The following is a 19,510-nucleotide window of genomic DNA, read 5'->3' as shown; positions in this document are numbered from 1 at the left end:
TAAAAGTAGATGAGTGTAGTATGTCTCTAGTAGTATTGTCTCTAGTAAAAGTTAGGTCCTAGATTATTAGTATAACTGGGGGATGAAACTCAGTCATTCAGTGATTTAGTTTATTACTTTCTCCCCCTATAAATAACATATGGAGAAAGTATTGTTTGTCAGTTTTTCAACATTTTGGGTTTAAGTTTTTGGTGGAAATGTCCCCCTGAGCCTCAAAAAGTGGTTTTAGAAGTGATGTGTGTGTATAAAAGGCTACAAACAACACCTGTGGTCTGATTTTGATGAAATTTTGTATGTGGGTTTGGTACTAACTTAATCCATAGATAGTACTTACCTCCAGGCTTTTTTTGTTTTTTGGAAGTTTTTGTTTTGTAATGGTCATTTTCCTATTAAAACCCATAAAATTGGATTTTCACAATAATGGCATAGACGATTATAATTAAAATTTAGTGATCCTTTTAATTCTAAACAAAATGCTGTAAAAATACAGTCAAAAAGTTATCACAATTTTTGTTATCTACCACACTACGTATAAAGGGTGTTTTTTTTGTAAGCCCAACCCAAATTAAAAGTACTGTGAGACATAATTCAATGACAAAACAACCTTATTTGTTACCCCTGTTTTCTTTACTTCATTGCCCATTTTGTCATATATGGTATAAAAGTCCGTAAAAGTTACAAGTAGTCTGACTTAATCGGTTACCGTACTCAATCCACACCATAGTCTCTTTAGCTCATTTTCAGCTTGCTGATGCTGACAAATTTGATGCAATTCATCACTAAGGCAAAATTGCATCTCGTCACAAAAAATATCACATAAATAAAATGTAAACGTTACAATACCTACACTCTGATCAATAAAAGACCGCACTTTATCTTAGTTGCAAACTTCTAATTAACATCAAATTAATCCTGCTTTATTAAGATTGGAGATTTAGCATGAGCTAATCAACTGCTAATCTCAGAAAGGAACTGTGCAAACTTCTGTCATTAAACTTACAAGATAACCTAATTAGTTGTCTTAACTCGTAAATGTTTGGCTTGGTATATCGTGACCGAAATAAAACACCCAATATTATCCACCCAAACCCAATTATTTGGAACATTAATACTGTTTGGTATTCTTTATCGATAAATCACTGTGAAGTTACATCCCTTTATCTGTTTAGATCAAGAGATGTAAATTAAATTATTTACAGTATAAATTAGGAAATATAATCATAATCCTCATTGTTATTTGTGCCAAAGCTGAACAGTATAAATTAAATACATACATTACATTACATAGGTACCAAGTTCACACATTTGGTTTTCAAATTGAATATTATGAAATATACACCTTTTACTCAAGTCAAGTATCAAGCGATTGCTTGCAATTTGCAATTCAGCAAACAATTGTGTGTATAGTTTAGCTGTATTAATAAAGCAAGATTGTTGTTTTTCCAAACGTTAATTATTTATTAAAGTCAATTTATAGACTATCGGTTGTATCAGATTTAAAATGTTAATTTTACGATAAATCTGAAGCTGATTTTTGCTCACATTTCGTCATTCGATCACCAACTTTGGTTAGTTTGAAACATCTAAAGTTTGTTGTGTTTTGATTTTGTAGGCTACACCATAAGCAGCGAACACAGAATATCAATTAAACATTATTAGTATTAACTTTTTTTCTGCACATTGCTCAGAATCAGGTTATAGGTTATTATTTATACATTTATACATTAAAGAAGCCGAGACAAGTCTCATCTCAATTTCTGGCTGTCTGTATGTCTGTCTATCACGGCCCAAGAGCCATTTTACGCGGCATTCTCCTGAAAAACAAGAGTACCTATCAAGATCCAAATCATTTTAATGTATTCACTGGATTGGCGAGAGTGTCTTAAGCTATTAAAATAAGGCCTCACTACTTTGTAAATAAAATTACGGACGTTAAAAACCCAATTTTGTGAGATTTTGTCAAGTTTTCTCCCAATGTTTATCACATAATCATCTATGAAATAACGAACAGCTGTTCGGATCAAGATTATTTTTTCTAGCTGTCTCTGATATGTCTATATTGAACGTTGTTCAAAGTATTACAGGTTACAGGTGTTATTTTAAAACAAATAACAGTCATAATTTCGGATGAGTTAAAAAGAGTCGACTATAAAGATTATGAAAATATTCACGATGTACATAACAGTTTGATATAATCAACATTTCTTGTTAATATCTTATCATTTTTCAAAAGCTGATCTTGTTTTTAGTGTTTTCTACAAATCCTTCCCACTCATCCACATTAGGTAGTCCCTAATAACGATTATAAATTCTAAAAAAAACATTATTTCTATTTCTTCTACTTGGTGGTGTTCTATGACTTTCCTATATTTCCATAGAATCAAATCGGCTCTTTCAATGATTGCTCAAGAAATGCAGCACAGTGTTAATTCAGTTTTCTTTTTAGTAATTGTCCAGGCTTTCTTGCTATTTTCCATTGCAATATTTATGCCAACCAAATTTCAAACAGTAAATATTTCATTTCAACCAAGTCAGTAAACGTTTGTAGCACACAATTTTTTTTTAATTGCAACTAAAATATTACCAGCAATTAAATTATCCAGCTGATAATAACGCAAACATATATGTTCTTCATAAGGATAATATGGGAATTTTAAAAGCCACTAAGAGCCCAAGGACTTTTTCAAAAATGTAAGGTCAGTTTGCAAATCTACACACCTAGACGAACATTTTGGTATATAATATGTGGGGTTAAATCTTAAAACAAAAAAGCTTTATTGTTCACAAAGTTTCAAGTAGCGTATCAATATAGGTTGTGTTTGCTGGTTACACCGTACGTTTTTTCGGGTTGTAATACAGTTAGATAAATGGTGGTATTGGGGGAAAACTTTACAAAAGAAGCAAGGACATGTTAACGGTGTGTGTTGTCAGAGTTTATTGGCTGGGTCAGATTTAGAGCGATTTTATCCGACATTCTTCTGGAGTTAGGTCCTTTCAAGATAACAAGCAACCTATAAAGAAGGGTCTTTTCCCACATTAACATATAACAAATAACACATTTTTACAGAAAAATAGTTGTGTTTAATTTGTTTGAAAAAGCTCAATATCATGGTCCATTCAAAAGTATTTTACCATAACATAAACATAACACAATTTAAGTTAGCTGATATGGTAACAGATCTTTCCTGCTAGAAAATTTTTATGGATAAAAATAGTCAATGCTAAGGGTGTGACATATATTTGTAAACTTGTATTTGCACACTTACCCAAAATACTCGGTTTAAAATCATTTATACAATCTTCACTACAATTAGGTACAATTTTCATACATTTTGAAAGTGAACTTTGACAATATTAAATTTTACGAGTTGACAGATTTTGGTTGTGTTTGTCAACCTATAGATTTGTGGGTACAAAAAAGGACAAGTAAAATCAGAAAATCTAACAAATGAGATGTCAACAGGAGTGGTTGGAAATTGAACGAGATCTCACTTCTTTGCAATTTCTACGCAATATACGAGTCATTGTGTGCCTCCAGTGATAGATGACATCTAGTGATATCACCGAGTGATTCTGTCACTTATTTGGCCATCTTCACTCTACAATATGTCATTAATGAATAACTCATTCACAATAGATATTAAAAAAGTTATGATTTACAATAGGTAGGTTTCCTAATAAAGAAAGACATGCTTTCAAAACAAGATTTGTGTAACTTTAAATTTAGTAACCACACTAATGGGGTAATGAATATATTCTGTTTGATTAAAACAAGAATACTGAATATCTCCTGAAAACTCATATAGTACAAAACTCCACAAAAAAATATTTTAAACCGATTGTTAATTGTTTTATAAACAAGCATTTTTGCCGTACTAACTATTATAAAATTGATATAAGCCATCTTTGTAAATATTATTATGCCTAACTATGTAAAATGTGTATTACACTCAAAGTTAATGATATTGAATAGATCTTATAGCACAATTTTTGAAACAACGGTACAGTACTAAATCAATATGGACACAAAATCTAGATAAATTACATCAAACTTTATCTGACACTAATCTAAATTGGACTTTTAAATCTCAAAAGCACTGCAGTAATTCTGTTAGTGATATGGAATTAAATGTTTCATCCATAAAATGTTTTCCAAATGTTAAGCCAGTTAAATGTTTCATAGAATATTGGCCGGGGTGTTTTCAGTTGGGGTAGTCAACAAGATGAAATAGCCTGTCGTATCTCAGTGTTATGAATGAGACTGATACTTTTCTTTATTGGCTTGTGTTCTTTTCAAACAACTTTTCATCCAATTACTGAGCAAAAAAAGTTACTTGCTTGTATTGTAGTTGTATAAAAATAGGTCGTACCATACATAGGTCTGCCTCCAATCCAAATGGCTATTTATCACTGATCCCTTTGCCAAGAAATCTTACTTCTTATAAACTTACTTCTTATAAAGTTTGTGTGTTTGTTTGTTTGTAAGTTTGTTTGTTTGTTTGAAGTTCATTCACGCATTAACTACTGGACGGATTGAGCTGAAATTTGGCACGATGATAGCTCACATTCCCGATTAACATATCTCAAAAATCCTTTCGGGCTCCGCCCCAGTGGCTCTGCAGTTCCCCATTTTAACCTTAAAGGGAATCAAAGAATTTAGACAGCTGTTTCAACTAAAAAAGTTGGTTCTATGATATGCAAAAGCAATAAAAAGTTACAAGATTTACCAAGAGGGTGCAGCACTATTATTTTATTGCATTTATAAAACAGCTAATTTGAACTAAGCAGCAACAAAAAACTGTCAAACTACGCAATGAGAACTGTCAAAGTAGGATTGTTTACAGTTATGTTTAGGCTATCTATCTATCTATCTATATATTAATAGGCAAGCATGTTTCTTTAAAACCTTTTTTCTCAGCTCGTGTACATCGCAGGGAAAATGTACGCATACTGTTGGAAAGATATTTTCATGTAGATGTGCAGAATACCTTTATAAATTAAAATAGGATCAAAAATAAGCACAAAAAATGAGTTTAAAATTTTGAAAAAATCAACATGGATCTTATCGTTGCCATGCTGGTGACGAAATAACAACTAAATATAAACACAAAATCAAAACAAATGGAAGAAACTCCAATCACATGTTTTATTTACAGTGTGGGGTGAAAATAGAGTACATAGAGTACATTACATATTTTTTGGTCGAGTTTCGACCACTGGACGACCTCTAGTGTTATTAATTACATGTAAATTTGTGATATTTTGCGAATTTTTTAAAATGAATATTTCTCTACTATTTAGGTGAAGTGGTAGAACATTATGGCTATGGTAAATGTGTAATAATATAGTATACGGTAAATTTAAAGAAGCAAATTCTATCAAACTGTGTCCTCTCCCATTGCAAACGCAAAGCTCAAGTATAACTGTAATAAGCATTTTACGCTTATATGCCAACCCCATATGAAGGATGGGTACTCTGCTAGTCATTAAAAAAGTTCAAAATAAAAATATTTATGATGTTTCAAAACTCTTAAGTAATATAAAAATACCAAAATTGTTATAAACATTGCAAATATAAACGTTCTCAAACAAATTTACACCATATTTGGCAACAAATAATTAAAAAAAAAATTTAAAAGAAAATATTTAAATTCCATAAACAATAAAAACCACACTTTTTCTCACAGGCTATTCAGTGAAGTATGGACATTAATTATACAAACGGGATTACAGAAGTAAAGTGTTATGCAATAAAGGGTTTAATTAAATTTTCCTCGGCACTGTCAGAATTGCAATAAATTACATTGGTAATTAAAACCGGATCTCTCTTTTTCCTTAACGCTTATACAGTATACTGGCCTAGCTTAACTTCTGAACATTATTGTATTCTGTAATGTGATTTTATTACTGTGGTCTATAGCAAGTTGAGAAAATTTGTGTAGCAGTCTTAAACTCATAATATTATCCTTGATATTTAGGGTGTCAATACAAAATTATTGGTACCTTAACTGTGACTTAATTACATGAATTTCTATGCTTGCTTAGTATAGCCATAACTTTAGAATTCAAAGCATTGTATAGTCATATTTTTATTTTTCTGGGTGTTTACTTTATAGTGCGGTGTAAAACAGAGCCGGCCTTACAAAAGAACCTATAAAATTACCTTATAAAAAATGTGCGACACATGTGCTCGGGGGGAAAACACAAAAAAAAATGTTAAAGGTCTGTAAATTTTATGTAAATAATCACCTTTTGTCCTCAGTTTACACTGTCACAATAAGTAAAAAAAATTGATCGTAGAACATGATCACGATGTTGCACAATCCCGAGAGATGATGTCGGATGTTGCTCAGACTTTATAAAAATATCGCAGATGCTACGACTTCAGGAGTTCAGGATGTTGCTGGGATCGTGATAAATCATCGAGGAAGTTGCCAAGGTAATAAAAAAATCATGAAAGTTGTGCCATCAATCTCAGGAAATCATTTGAAATTTGTCTGTGATCACGGGAAATCATTGTGGATGTACTGCAATCTTGGGAAACGATCACGGATGATTGCTGGAGATGATTACAAATGTTGAAAAAAATCACAGGAAATTATAACCGATGTTTTCAATCACGTTAGTGTTTGATATATTGCTGCTAGTAAGCGTTAACGCTTTCTAAAGTCAGTTTTAAATTAAGAACTGATGTAATATAAAGGAAATAAAAGTACCAAAAGATTGTTATAGTACGTTATGTATTGTGTTTTATAAAATGTTAACTTATATATTGGAGGTTTGAGACTAAATGCTATGACGTGTTTACTCATCAAGTAAATAAATTAATTATTAAGTTCTAAAAATTATTTTTTCATGCTCGGCCACTAAAACATTACCATGGCATAAGATATCAAGAAAAAATACACACCAAGACTGTAATAAAATCATTCTTTAGTAGCTGTAATTTTTTTAAAGAAAATCATCCTATATGAGCAACAATGGTAACTTAATATTTTACATTGACTTATAGTTGGAACAGTTTGAATATTACTTTTTTAGTAGTAAAGGGCCCGCTCTGAATGTTTGCACTGGGCCGGCTCTGGGTATAAAATGTAATTCAAATCCAGGGTGAGAGTGTAATCTCCTGTGAAACCTCGATTTTGGCACTTGGTGTAAAATATACCTTTATAATAACCAATAAAACGTTCTCTCATTCCCCCCTCCATAGAAATACATTATTCAACAAATGAATATTTGATTGATTAATATTGTGCTCTAATCACACAAATAATTATTTAAACAATATTATTGTCTTTGAAAGCAGACAGAATTAAAAAAAAATAACAGTTTTAAAAGAATTAATGGTTCAGTCTCTAAATAACGATGTAGTGTAAGGTTGCAGTGGATCATTGATGCCATTAGAAACTAACCATTCAAATCATGATACTTAAAAGAAAATTTGCAGTATACCATTTACATAACAGCTTATAATGTTTATTCAAACAGCTATTATTTACCATTGTTTTTGTTAGGCTTCCTCCCTTAGTTTGCTTATTCATTATGCATGGCAATCAATGCTTTGTTGTCGTGTACTATATATAGTTTACTTACTAGTAATTCGAGGTCGTCCTGTGGTTGAAAATTCAACCAAAAGTACAGTTTGTATTGTGCAAACTTCTCTATTTTCACCCTACGCTATAAATAAAACATGTGATTAGAATTTCTTCCATTTGTTTTGATTTTCTGTTTATATTTCGTCAGCAGCATGGCATAAAAAATTATGTAACTGGCCCGAATCCTATACTAATAACATTAATATATGGTTTAAACATTTATGTTATTCATTGTGACCCTTGGTTGGAATATATTATTGATAAAATAGAAGAATTACCTTATCCAACCACAGTTGCTGGTATGACAACTAGTTTCGTTCCTTAGAACTTTGTCAGGTCATTGTATGCAACCACATCATCAATGTATTAATACATTGTGGTATGTCAAAAGATTCTTTTAATAACACTGTCAGAATCACAATAGTAAAAACTAGTCATGTTGATCAAATTATTAAAATTGAATAAAAAGTGATAAAACTAGTTAAAACTGTAAAGGCTGGCCAGCACTGTCTTATCACTGACACTGGCTAAATAAAACTGACTAGTGACTGAATCATGAGGTGTCTTCATCTTCATATCTTCATATCTCCAGTGCCACCTGTATTTCAGTTTGTTTTATTCTTCTTATTTGATACTTCTTTGATTTGATGTATCACATATAATATTTGACTGGAAGGAAGTCTGATCATTTAAAATGTTGAATGGGTCGAGTTTTTTAGCTTTGTAGATGGTAAATTCTTCTTTAATATCAAGCTTATAACTTTTTTGTAATACTTCAACTATTTCGATGTTCTTATCTGGATAGCTGATGTTGTGATCTTTTAGGTATATGTTCTTTAAATCTTTGTTTGAAAGATCTTCCAGTTTGACTAATGTAGTACTTTGGTCAGTCGTCACAGTTAATTCTATAAATGCCTGATTTTTTATAGTTGTTTGTGGCAACAGGTTTGGCATGGAAAAACTTTTAAAGTGTATTGTTTACTGAATGTGCGACAGTCGTAATGTTTCTGTTAAATATTTTGGTGATGGCGTTGTTGATTTTTCCATAGTACAGTATTTTAATGTATGTATTATTAAAAAAAAATGGAAATTTAAATAATGTTTACTTTTGGGCCAGCAACATCATTTGTTTATGTTAATGGTCCATACCGGGTCTCTAGTATTCACAGTATTCACTAGTATTCTCAGTCTTTTCTAGTGGTACATTACACAGTATTGATTTTCTAAGATAACAGATTTTGAAGATAACAGAAACCAATAACTATTGTAATACTCTAGTAAGGATTTAACATAAAAGATGATAATTTTTCAGCCACTATTTTCGAGGGAAAACGTCATTCTTCTGAAAAACTCACACAAAAAAAAAACAACGAAGCATGCAAGCGAGCAAATCATATTATTTATGGTTGGAATATAATCTGTGATTTGAAATAAGGAATTTAGTGCTCTCTCAAGAATATTCATGAATCTTGCATTTCTATAATCACTAGAAAGCACTCGGAAAGTGATTTAAAAAAATACTATTATACTAGTCTAGCTTAGTGAGATTTTATACTGTAGTAATGAAATCCTGCAGATTTGCACTCATTTTCTCTATTTTGCATTCTTAAAACTGAAGTGCATAACTAATAAATATTAAACTAGTATTGGGAAGTATGAAAAAAATATCAAATTTCAATACAAAATTAAATAAAATTAAGTTCATTTAACAAAATTGTAAATGTAAAGAAACAAATCTATGAGTCAGTACGGTACCAACACAAATAAAGTGAGGTATTGCTATTTTTAAAGCACTTTTGTTACCACGCTAAACAAGAAAACTCACCTCATGGCATTGTTTATTTTTAATACTCTTGGTAAAATACTTCTAAATAAATTCAGTAAATAATTATTGCTGAATTAAAAATTAAGTAAGTGAAATAGTGTGATCTACATGTAAGAGTAACTTTTATAAGAAAACAGGCTGTTGATAACCACTAAGTGAGACAAAGCCAAGTTTATAATTGAAACACCATTTAAACAAAAAGGATTAAATTCATAAAACTGAATTTTTCCTCCGCCAGGTTAAGCCAGAGCTTCATTTCCGTTGTGGCCGGAGGGATTTATAATGCATGAGTTCCCTGACAAACATAAACTTGACCCTTAAATAAGTTATTTTTCTGTTCCAGAATGTGTTTGAATTAAAATACAAACAAGTGCTGCATTAGTCTGCTTAATAGGAGGTTTCTCTGTTCAAATAATCATAGGTGAAATTGTCACAGGATTAAAATTTTACCCCACCTTTGACAGAAATAAACTCACAAATGAATACCCAAAAACAAAAACAAGGTTTAAAATGTATGCAGTCTTCCACTTAGGGATTGCAGAGCTTAAAGAGTAGACTACTCTTTAAGTAGTAGGGTACACCTAATATGTCACAACCTGAAGCTTATGATGTTTATTTGATTTGACAAAAATATGTCAAACAATTTTTAAACACTAGGTGAAACCCGTAGAAATCGACGGTTACTTTCAAGGCTTGCGCTAACTTATCTAACTGCGACAAATTGAGTGAAATTATACATATTTTGAGCATTTAGCATTGTTTAAAGAGTAATAAGTGTAAAAACAATAATGATATTAATTGCGTTAGTTACCAAATATGGTTGATCATTCAATGAATAAAATATTTCCCATACCGTACGTCATCGGAGTTATTATTAGTATGTTAACTGGTACCTCTTCTTTTAGAAGAACCTTTAGATAGTATTAAAATCATATTGGTGGATCTTTTGTAGTTAAAACTTCCGCGATTTCATCTGTCTAATAAAGATTAATCTATGATTTTATTTGAGAAAAATATCTGTTTATTGAAAATACCTTGTTCTAACTTAAAAGGGAGGTACATCCGTTACAGTGCAAGTTTGATTTTTCCTTCGTCATGTCGCGTCAGTTCATATCGTACTTCTGTGCCAATAAATAACCCTCTAGCATAGTTTTGGGAAATTGGTTGTGGGGATGTTGAAGCTAATAAGACACTTCTGCACTTGTATTATTTTGCATTGTATTACACAACCGAAGATTTTTCCAATGATTTAAAACATGTACGGCAATAACCTCATAGTATGATAAAATATAGCCAAAAGTGGTGAAAAAGGCAGACACCAACCCGTACAATAGATATAAGATAGTTCAATTAGAAAAAATTGTAAATAACAGTTACTGTTATAAAAGGATTTTTCACTGATTTCGTAATGGAACGTTATATTGCAAAATATGACATGATACAGAAGAAAATCAATTTTAAAATCAGAAAATAACATTGCAAATACTTCTTTTGGACAATTCAGTAACTCCCAATAAATGTGTGTTGTTTAAAATACAATTTTAAATTAACAGCTGTTTCATTAAAAAGTATTATCCACATGGACAAAATGTAAACAAATCTGTGGAGGGATCTTTAAGGGCTTCTGGGGCAAAGCCCTAACGGGATTCACTTAGTTTTTTCTTTTGGTAACTCATCTAGGGACCAAGACCATTCTTTGGACACCTCTACCAAGTTTCTACGCCCAGTCGTTCTCTCAAATTAATAGAGACAAAGTTTCCAATTAAATATTTAGATTCCCCATGTTAATCTAATGGGAGAAAATCCAACTTTGGTGGAAGATCCTGCCCAAACTAATAAAGATTTCAAAAAACAAAAAAAACTTTGCAAAACTTCAGATCAGGGCCATTCATTTGACACTTTAATCATCAAAATCGGTCCAAAAATGAGGGAGGAGTTCTGTTTACAAAAATCGGCTTAGCGTATTATATAGATAGATTAGCTGTCCCTTATCCTATAAGCAAGCTTGTTTCTTGAAAACCTTTTTTTTCTCAGCTCGTGTGCAGCAGTTCTTTATTGTATACCGTATTTAATTTACAGTACTGTTTATTCACCATGTTTACTACTGTATTAAATTAACACTGTAATTTAACTTTATAAAACATCTTTTCACTTTTCCCAAAATAATTTTGATCAATTTTAGCCATGTTTTAGCTATTCTTATGTAAAAACAACAATATGTTCTGTAATCCGAACTATTCAATAGTTCGAACTACCCCTGGTCCCAATTAGTTCGGGTTAAAGAGGTTCTACTGTAAACAAAAAATCAAGTACAGCAAGAGAACAGATAAATTACACATTTGGAAAAACATTCATAAACAAAATATAATCTAGTATGTTATGAAATTAAAAGTATTTCAATTTTTGCTAAAGTTGTTTAGGCCTGCTCGTTCTATAAACTGACAAATACATTAGAGGGGTTCAGATCACGGTACAGAAATAATTTTAAAGCACAGTTCTTATTCAAATCAAATCAAATCAAAATGCCTTTATTCTTGAGCGCTTCTCAATACAATATTGGTTTACAGAATAACTCATGTCACTAAAACTAAACATTTAAAAGTCAAATATCTAAACAAATTATGTACAAGAATAAAAAATCAACAAAAAATTACATGCCTGCTTTACAATGTATTTTAACCTTTTTTTTGTAAGCTAAGGCCGAAAGGCTTTTGATCTGATAGGGGAGGTCATTGTAAAGGGTTGGGCCAAAATAGGAGAACCCCCTCCTCCCTATTTCCAAATTAACTTTTGGAAAGTGTAGGAGGGTGTCCTGCCTAGTGCCCCGTCGAGCAATTGCTCCACGTGTCACAAGTCTCTCCACCAGGTATTTTGGTTCTCTGTGAGATAATACCCGATGGATGAGACAACAAGTTTGCACTCTGCATACAGCATCGGCTGGCAACAGACCAGCAGAATCCCGGAAAGAGGATATGTGTTCCCGCTTATGAAGTCCGTAGACAAAACAAACTGCGGTGTTTTGCAGCCTATTAAGTCGGTTCATATCCTCCCGGGAAATACTGTTTTCGTATGCAGGAATGCAGTAGTACATCACTGACAACACCAGAGACTGAACCAACTTCAGTTTTGCAGTCTCTGGAAGAACCGAACGGAATCTGTACAGTCCTCACAGCCTTCCCAAAACAATTTGAGAAACGTAAGTGATGTGGTTGGAGAAGGTAAGACCACTGTCAAGAACCACGCCCAAAGTCCTGACAGTGTCACAAACCCTAAGCTTTTCATTGTCAAGTTGAATATGCACTTCACCGTCGCAGATTTTTTGGATTACGCGATTACGATGGGTGGTGATCCAATGTGGATCACTGTGCATTTTTCAACATTCAATTTAAGGCCGTGCTTCCTTGACCACTCACTTATTCTCTCAAGATCCATGTTTGCATTCTCAAAGGCGCTGTTGAATGAGCCGATTGGGTAGGGAAAATGCAACTGGCAGTCATCTGCATATGCATGCACATTACAGTGACGTACACATGTGGTAAGGTCGGCTGTGTAGAGTGTAAACAAGATGGGTCCCAGACAACTCCCCTGCGGGACTCCCCTAAGCTTTTTAAGGGGAGGCGAGGTGTCTACACCCATCCTGGTTACCTGGGATCTGTTTCCCAAATACGACCTTAGCCAGCCAATTGCCACATCCCCAAATCCAAAATGTCTCAATTTGCTGAGTAGCAAACCATGGCTGATGGAGTCAAAGGCCTGCGAGTAATCAAGCATGATCAAAGAGCTACACCGGCCGCTGTCTCTCGCCGCAAACAAGTCTGCAAACAGGTTTATCAATGCAGTGTTTGTGCTTGTGCTATGATTTTTTCTTCTATGATATTTATTCTAGATTGAAACTCTGATTACTTTATGTTTACTTTGCAAATACCGTCAAATGATCTCCATGATTTTAATTTAAAGGTTTGTTTTATAAAAAATTTTTTTAGATTTCTGTATCCAATTTTACATTATTGTAAATTTAGCCTTTCTCTAATGAAAAATATGTGCACAAACATGTTAAAGGCACAATTTAAACATTCATTTCTCAACTGGTACTCATGATTTTTATGTGATCTGACTAAAATATTATTTCAACAATAGTTATTCTTTGTATTATCTGATCATTTCCCTATTGCCCACTAATTTCTGAATTTTTTGTTGATTTTTAAAGTTAGAAATAGCTAACTTTTGGCCTAAAGAGTCAGAGCCAGGGAAAGGGTGATAGTGAAATTTTAAACATTGAAAAGAAATGTAAGAACCACAAAACATTGCATTTTCAAGTTTGCATTTGAGAACACACTCATAAACCTTGTTACTAATTTTGACCCAAGGAGGAATGTCATAAAAGGAAAGGACAATAAAATCCAATGGTTACAGACAAGAGTTATAGTTTAATTTCAGAAATTTAACAGAAAACATATCACCTAATTAATTGACATTGCTATCAGTTTGTGACTAATGACTTTGGGTCAAGCAAGGCCCTACATTATCATAACTCAAGTGTAGAGGGCCAGGGCCCCACAAGCTAGAGCTTCAATGTGGTATGAAATGTCAACATGTGCTCTCATGACTATAACTAATCTTACAAATTAAATAAATATTTAAGATGAACCAACAGTTATAATATAATAAAGATAGTATTTACATAAAAGTAATGTTAATTCACCTACATTGTGAAACTAACGTAAATAGAAAAGTGGTTTCTTAAATGTGTTCCATTACTAAATCATATGAATATTTAAGTTGTCCAAAATGTACATTTTGGATTAATTTACACTTTTGTTGTTTAGGTACAGTAAAAAATCTTCAAGAACTACAATAATAGCACCTTAAATTCAACTATGGTACTAAGAATAAAAAAACTAAATGGTAATGTAATCAATATATTCTATGAAATACATTGATGAGTAAAAAAAAAACAACTTTTATTTAAGAGAACAGGAGGATTTTCAGTTTTCTCTAAGTGTTTACCCCTAAACAGAAAAAAATATTTTGCCTCGGGAGTACAACAAAATTTCTTTAGGAATCAATGTTATCAAATTACTTCCGAAAATACAATGAAAACATTCCAAGTTAAGGTAACAAACATAAGATATCACATATCTGGTGTGATAGTACATTTTTGGAAAAAGTTGGCCAAATATGCCCAAATCATACACTCGATAGAAGGTAATACTGTATTTGGTGCAAATCCTTTAATGTAAACTTTTTTAGTTGTACTTTAATTTAAACTTTATTAGTTATACTGAATTATGTTTTTAAAATAACATTTTATTAATGTGTAATGTAGTTGTAAATTTTAACCAATTATAAAAAAAACGTGTAGTTTAGTAAAAATGTGTAACAGACAGAAAGCTTATTACTCTTTTTACTCTTAGCGATTTTTTAAACAAACCCTTTGATTATTAAACAACGTTTAGGTTAAAGGAAAATATTTAAAAATAGCATTACTGAAATACAAACATATATTGAAAAATACAGTTAGTGTTTTAAAAGCTTAGTTATATATTTAAAAATATGCAGTTCCTAAAAAAATGCATAAAACTTCAATACACCAGCATAATGGAGTAACTTAGAAGTATTAAAAATGATTTAAAAACAGGACTGAATATTTAATTCAGTTTAAATTGTTTTAATTCAGTTTTTAAATAAAACAGTATTAGTTTTGGAGAAGAAGACTTAATTTTGTTACTTCATTAAAAGATTTAACAACTACTTTTGGAAATATGTTTAGATGAATTTACATAATTAAGTTTTTATTTTGATTTTAAGTAACTAAAAGCATAATAAAATCTTGTAATGTGTTTTTTCATCCAACAGACACAGTAACAAAACTTAACAGATACCATTAATTATACAAAATAAATAATTATATACATTAATCTCAGTTATGGTACAAACAAAATACATTAATTTATGAAAATAACTACCCAAATTTACTGATAAAACAGTTTTAAAAATCAGTTTCACAAAATGTACTTTAGCTATTGCTTGAAGCCCTAGGGGGAATTCTAATCTCTATTCTGTTGGCTTTCCTAATCATTGCTATCCTATTTAGGGATCCCTAACACAATGACACAAGGAAATGCATGACTGAATGATAACCTCACTCTAAACACAACAGTTATTACTCTATCACACCAAGCTAGTTGTTCCACATTTACAAATTACGCCACTTAATGAAATTTGATTCCATTTAGCAAGATTAGGCCTACATTTTAATTGAATTGCTCCCCTCAAAAAGCATTATACTTTCTGTCAATAAACTATACTATAATTCAAAAAATAAAAGGATGGATGGGGTAAAGGATTAGTTTAATTTGGGTTAGATAATAGGCCTACTGTACTGTACTTAAAGTTTAATTTTAAAAAACATGAACAAATTCAAACAAAATTGTGATTTCCAATATTTTGTTACGAAAACTATGCAGTACAGTAATATTTCCTGTAAAAATGCTGTATAAAAAACAATTGTATATTCTGTTTCATACAATTTTAAGGAAGGTTATAGAAAATGTAAAATAAATGTAGCTGTGGAACTTTTCCTTAAGTTGGAAATACACAGAAATATGTTTTGTGAAGTCTGTTTAAAGAAGTGTCTTAGGTAAATGAAATATATCAGACATGCAATAAAAACCTGTCATATACCGTACACAATATGTGGTCCCATTGTTTTAAAATAGATTTTCTGGTCAGATTTAATAGGTGATTAAAAATAGTTTCAAGACTTAGTATTATGTATAAAATATAGAATCATTTTTATTTTGGTATATCATTGATGAAGATGAATGGAAGTCTCTTTTCTAATGCTTTATCCAATGTTTCAAAAATAGTCTTCTGGATTTCATGACTAAATTGCTAGTTAAATAAAAGGTAAAAAGTAACATGTTTTAGTATTACAATAAAACTAATTAAATTGACAATGTAAAATCAACATCTAAAAGCCAAAGATAAACAAAAATAATAGGCCACAATCAAACTAAAAATACTGAATATGATCGACCAATAGAATATTAATTTTATTACACAGCTATTCATTGGAAATCTGTGATACATCACAGGCCATAAACAATACTAGGTTTAATAATAGCTAAGGATAGTGGTAGACCAATTCATAAAAACATGATTAATTTAGACAAAGTAAGAAAATATTCAATGTTGTAAATAAAAATATATAATTAGAATAATTTAATATTTTGTTCTGAAAAGTGAATGAGTTTTTTTGAACATTTAGTTTTTTAATGCCGAATGACTACCAGAGGATAGTAGTAAAGGTAGTACTATAACTTAAGATTAGTAAAAAAAAAAAAAAAAAAAAAAAAAAAAAAAAACTATCCAAGATGGGTGATGTTTCCAGTTGAAAATATTAAGTATTTTCTTACTCAATACCATTAGGCTCAAATATAAGTGAAAAATACAATTCACACAAAACTGATATAAAAGCAACTTTTTTTTTTTAAAAGATCATGTTCAATATTTTACAAACAACTTTAAAATAAACCCACCTTATCTGAGCTATAGTTATTTTCTTAACTTAGCAAGACAAAAGTTATTCACTCAGACTGCAACATTATTGGACGAGAAAGTTACACGGAGGTTTCTATACAACTATATACAGAAAGGAACGGACACGGATGACACGACACTGATACGACATCGATATTGCAGCCCAACCAACGATATTGTGATATTGCTCAGTCAAACGTCTTATAAAAATATATATTACAATAAACTATCTGTCATATTATACACAAGAATCAATCAAACTTTCCGAAATACAAGAAAGATAAATCAACAACTTAGTTCCTTTACAGGGAAATTAGATCTTTACAAAGTTTAAATCGTGGTTAATATCCTATCAACTACCTCACAAGTTTTTGAAACAGCTGTAGAAGTCAATGACATTATACAAGTCGTCAGAATTTCAATACGATACAAGAGATTAAAAACCAAGATGATAGTTGTTTAATATTTTACAATAATGTGCCAAAATTAAAATACTAAATTCTAATACTTGCATGAGGTCAAAACTTTTACTATTCAGAAAAAAGTTATTTGTCAAGGATTCTTTGATTTGTAAAAGATTTGTGGATAAAAATCTAAAAAAATATTGAATGTTAAAAGCTTGTAGTGATGAGATACTATGAAATTCATATGAGATTTACAAGATCATCTCATATGATATGATAGATCTGATGCATCTCATATGAGTTCAGTATGAGTATATTCAGTATAAGTTTAATGAAGAAGAAGATTTAACTTCATAGTACAAGATTTTAATGCAAAAACATTTCAATTGATTAAAACCAATTTGCATTAAAATCTTGTAAATCTACATAATTAACAATGCAATGTGTAGGTCTCATCTAGTGAGATGAGACATAAAACATATGAAATAGAGCTTTAGCTCAAGATTATTGATTGAAAATTATTGATTATTGTTGCAAGTATAATAATATTATAAGATATCAAATTGGTATTAAATTAATATTTTGTTTTTGATCAGTGATGATATTATTATACATAACGTAGTTATTAATAAAAATGAAATTTATATTGACAATGGGGATTTATTTGTTACAATATAACTTCATTGATAACTGTGCAAGATATCAATGGGGTCAAAAACTAACATGGGTAGTTGGTATTCTGGCCTTACTTGCAGATCGAGTAATATTTATTTGCTTTCAATAAAATTTATCATACGTTTATACAGCAGAGTTTTCTTATTATTAAGAACCAAGCTTACAATGAAAAACCTTCATTAAAATAAGTACCTTATAAGCTATGTATGGTACACTATGAGGTATAAATTGTCAAAAACATTTTGCAGTATGTACCAAAAGAAATATTTACAATAGTTAGCAAAGGATAGTAGGGATTACTATAAGTGAAAGTTACTTGACACAAAAAGTTTCTTGAAATATTAAAACCTTTTAAAATTGTGTAATACTCAAGCCAAATCAGCATCTTTAGATGTTTAAAAAATGTGATCTACTATAACTTAGATCCAAAACATACGACAGAGATATGCAGCTATTATGCTAGAAAATAAAACTAAAAAGATAACAAATAAACAGGTTGAAAATTAAGATTTTAAATACAATTTTGGCTTATTTTTTTCCTAAAATAGGACTAAACACATACAACACTATAAGCAAATGTACAACTATTTTAAGTGAACACATCGATTTTATATTACCAATCAATGACAATAGTACAAAGGCAGAGTGCGTGCTGCTTTAAAAACTTCATCTATCAAATAAAATTTATGTAAAACTTTATGCTGTCTACGATGGTTTTCATATTTTACAATCATTACAGCTGAAAAAAGAAAATTAGAGCGATAAAATACTTACCCAAATAACTTACCTTGTGCAGCAAACAATCTTCTGTAGTCAGATTTCCGATATGATTTACCATCATGGGAGTGCTGTAGCAACCTTTCAGCTTTTTTTCCCACACATTTGTGTCTTTTGGTATAAAAAAAAACCTATAAACCATAAAAAACGGAATGGCTATAAACCACAAAAACTGAATGGCTTATTTTTTTTTTACTTGCTTTATTTTGTTCTCTTCTGTTATCACGACCACACGGATTTACATTAGGTTAATTAACAAAAAAATAAATAAAAATATTTTTGTATAAATAACCCAACCCAGGTTGGGTTATTTATTCATTTATACAAAACTATATTTAGTTTGGTGAAAACAACAGAACAGTAACTGTAATGTTTAAGAAATATATCAAATAGATAAAGTGAAGTATGGAATTGTCATTACTGTTGTTTGATAACAACGACATTTCTTTAAGCCGGGTTTTCCTAGGCGCGGAGTCGGCCAGCCGAGAGAGGAACACGGAGAGCGGACTCAGCTTGTCTTAGGTAATTTAATGTTACTGTTTTCCTAGCAGCGGAGCGGAATGCCATGTTAATTTCAATTCCGCTTTCCGTTGTCCGCTCTCCGCTGGCCGACTCCGCGTCTAGGAAAACCCAGCTTTAGAAGTAACTTTCAACACAATAAAGTTAAAGTTGGAGTGATTCCGAGACGCATA

Source organism: Macrosteles quadrilineatus, unplaced genomic scaffold (assembly GCF_028750875.1).
Source record: "Macrosteles quadrilineatus isolate MER2022 unplaced genomic scaffold, UCM_ALF_1.0 Scaffold_8__2_contigs__length_117827958, whole genome shotgun sequence".
NCBI lineage: Eukaryota > Metazoa > Arthropoda > Insecta > Hemiptera > Cicadellidae > Macrosteles > Macrosteles quadrilineatus.
Note: the sequence above shows the minus strand (reverse complement) of the source record.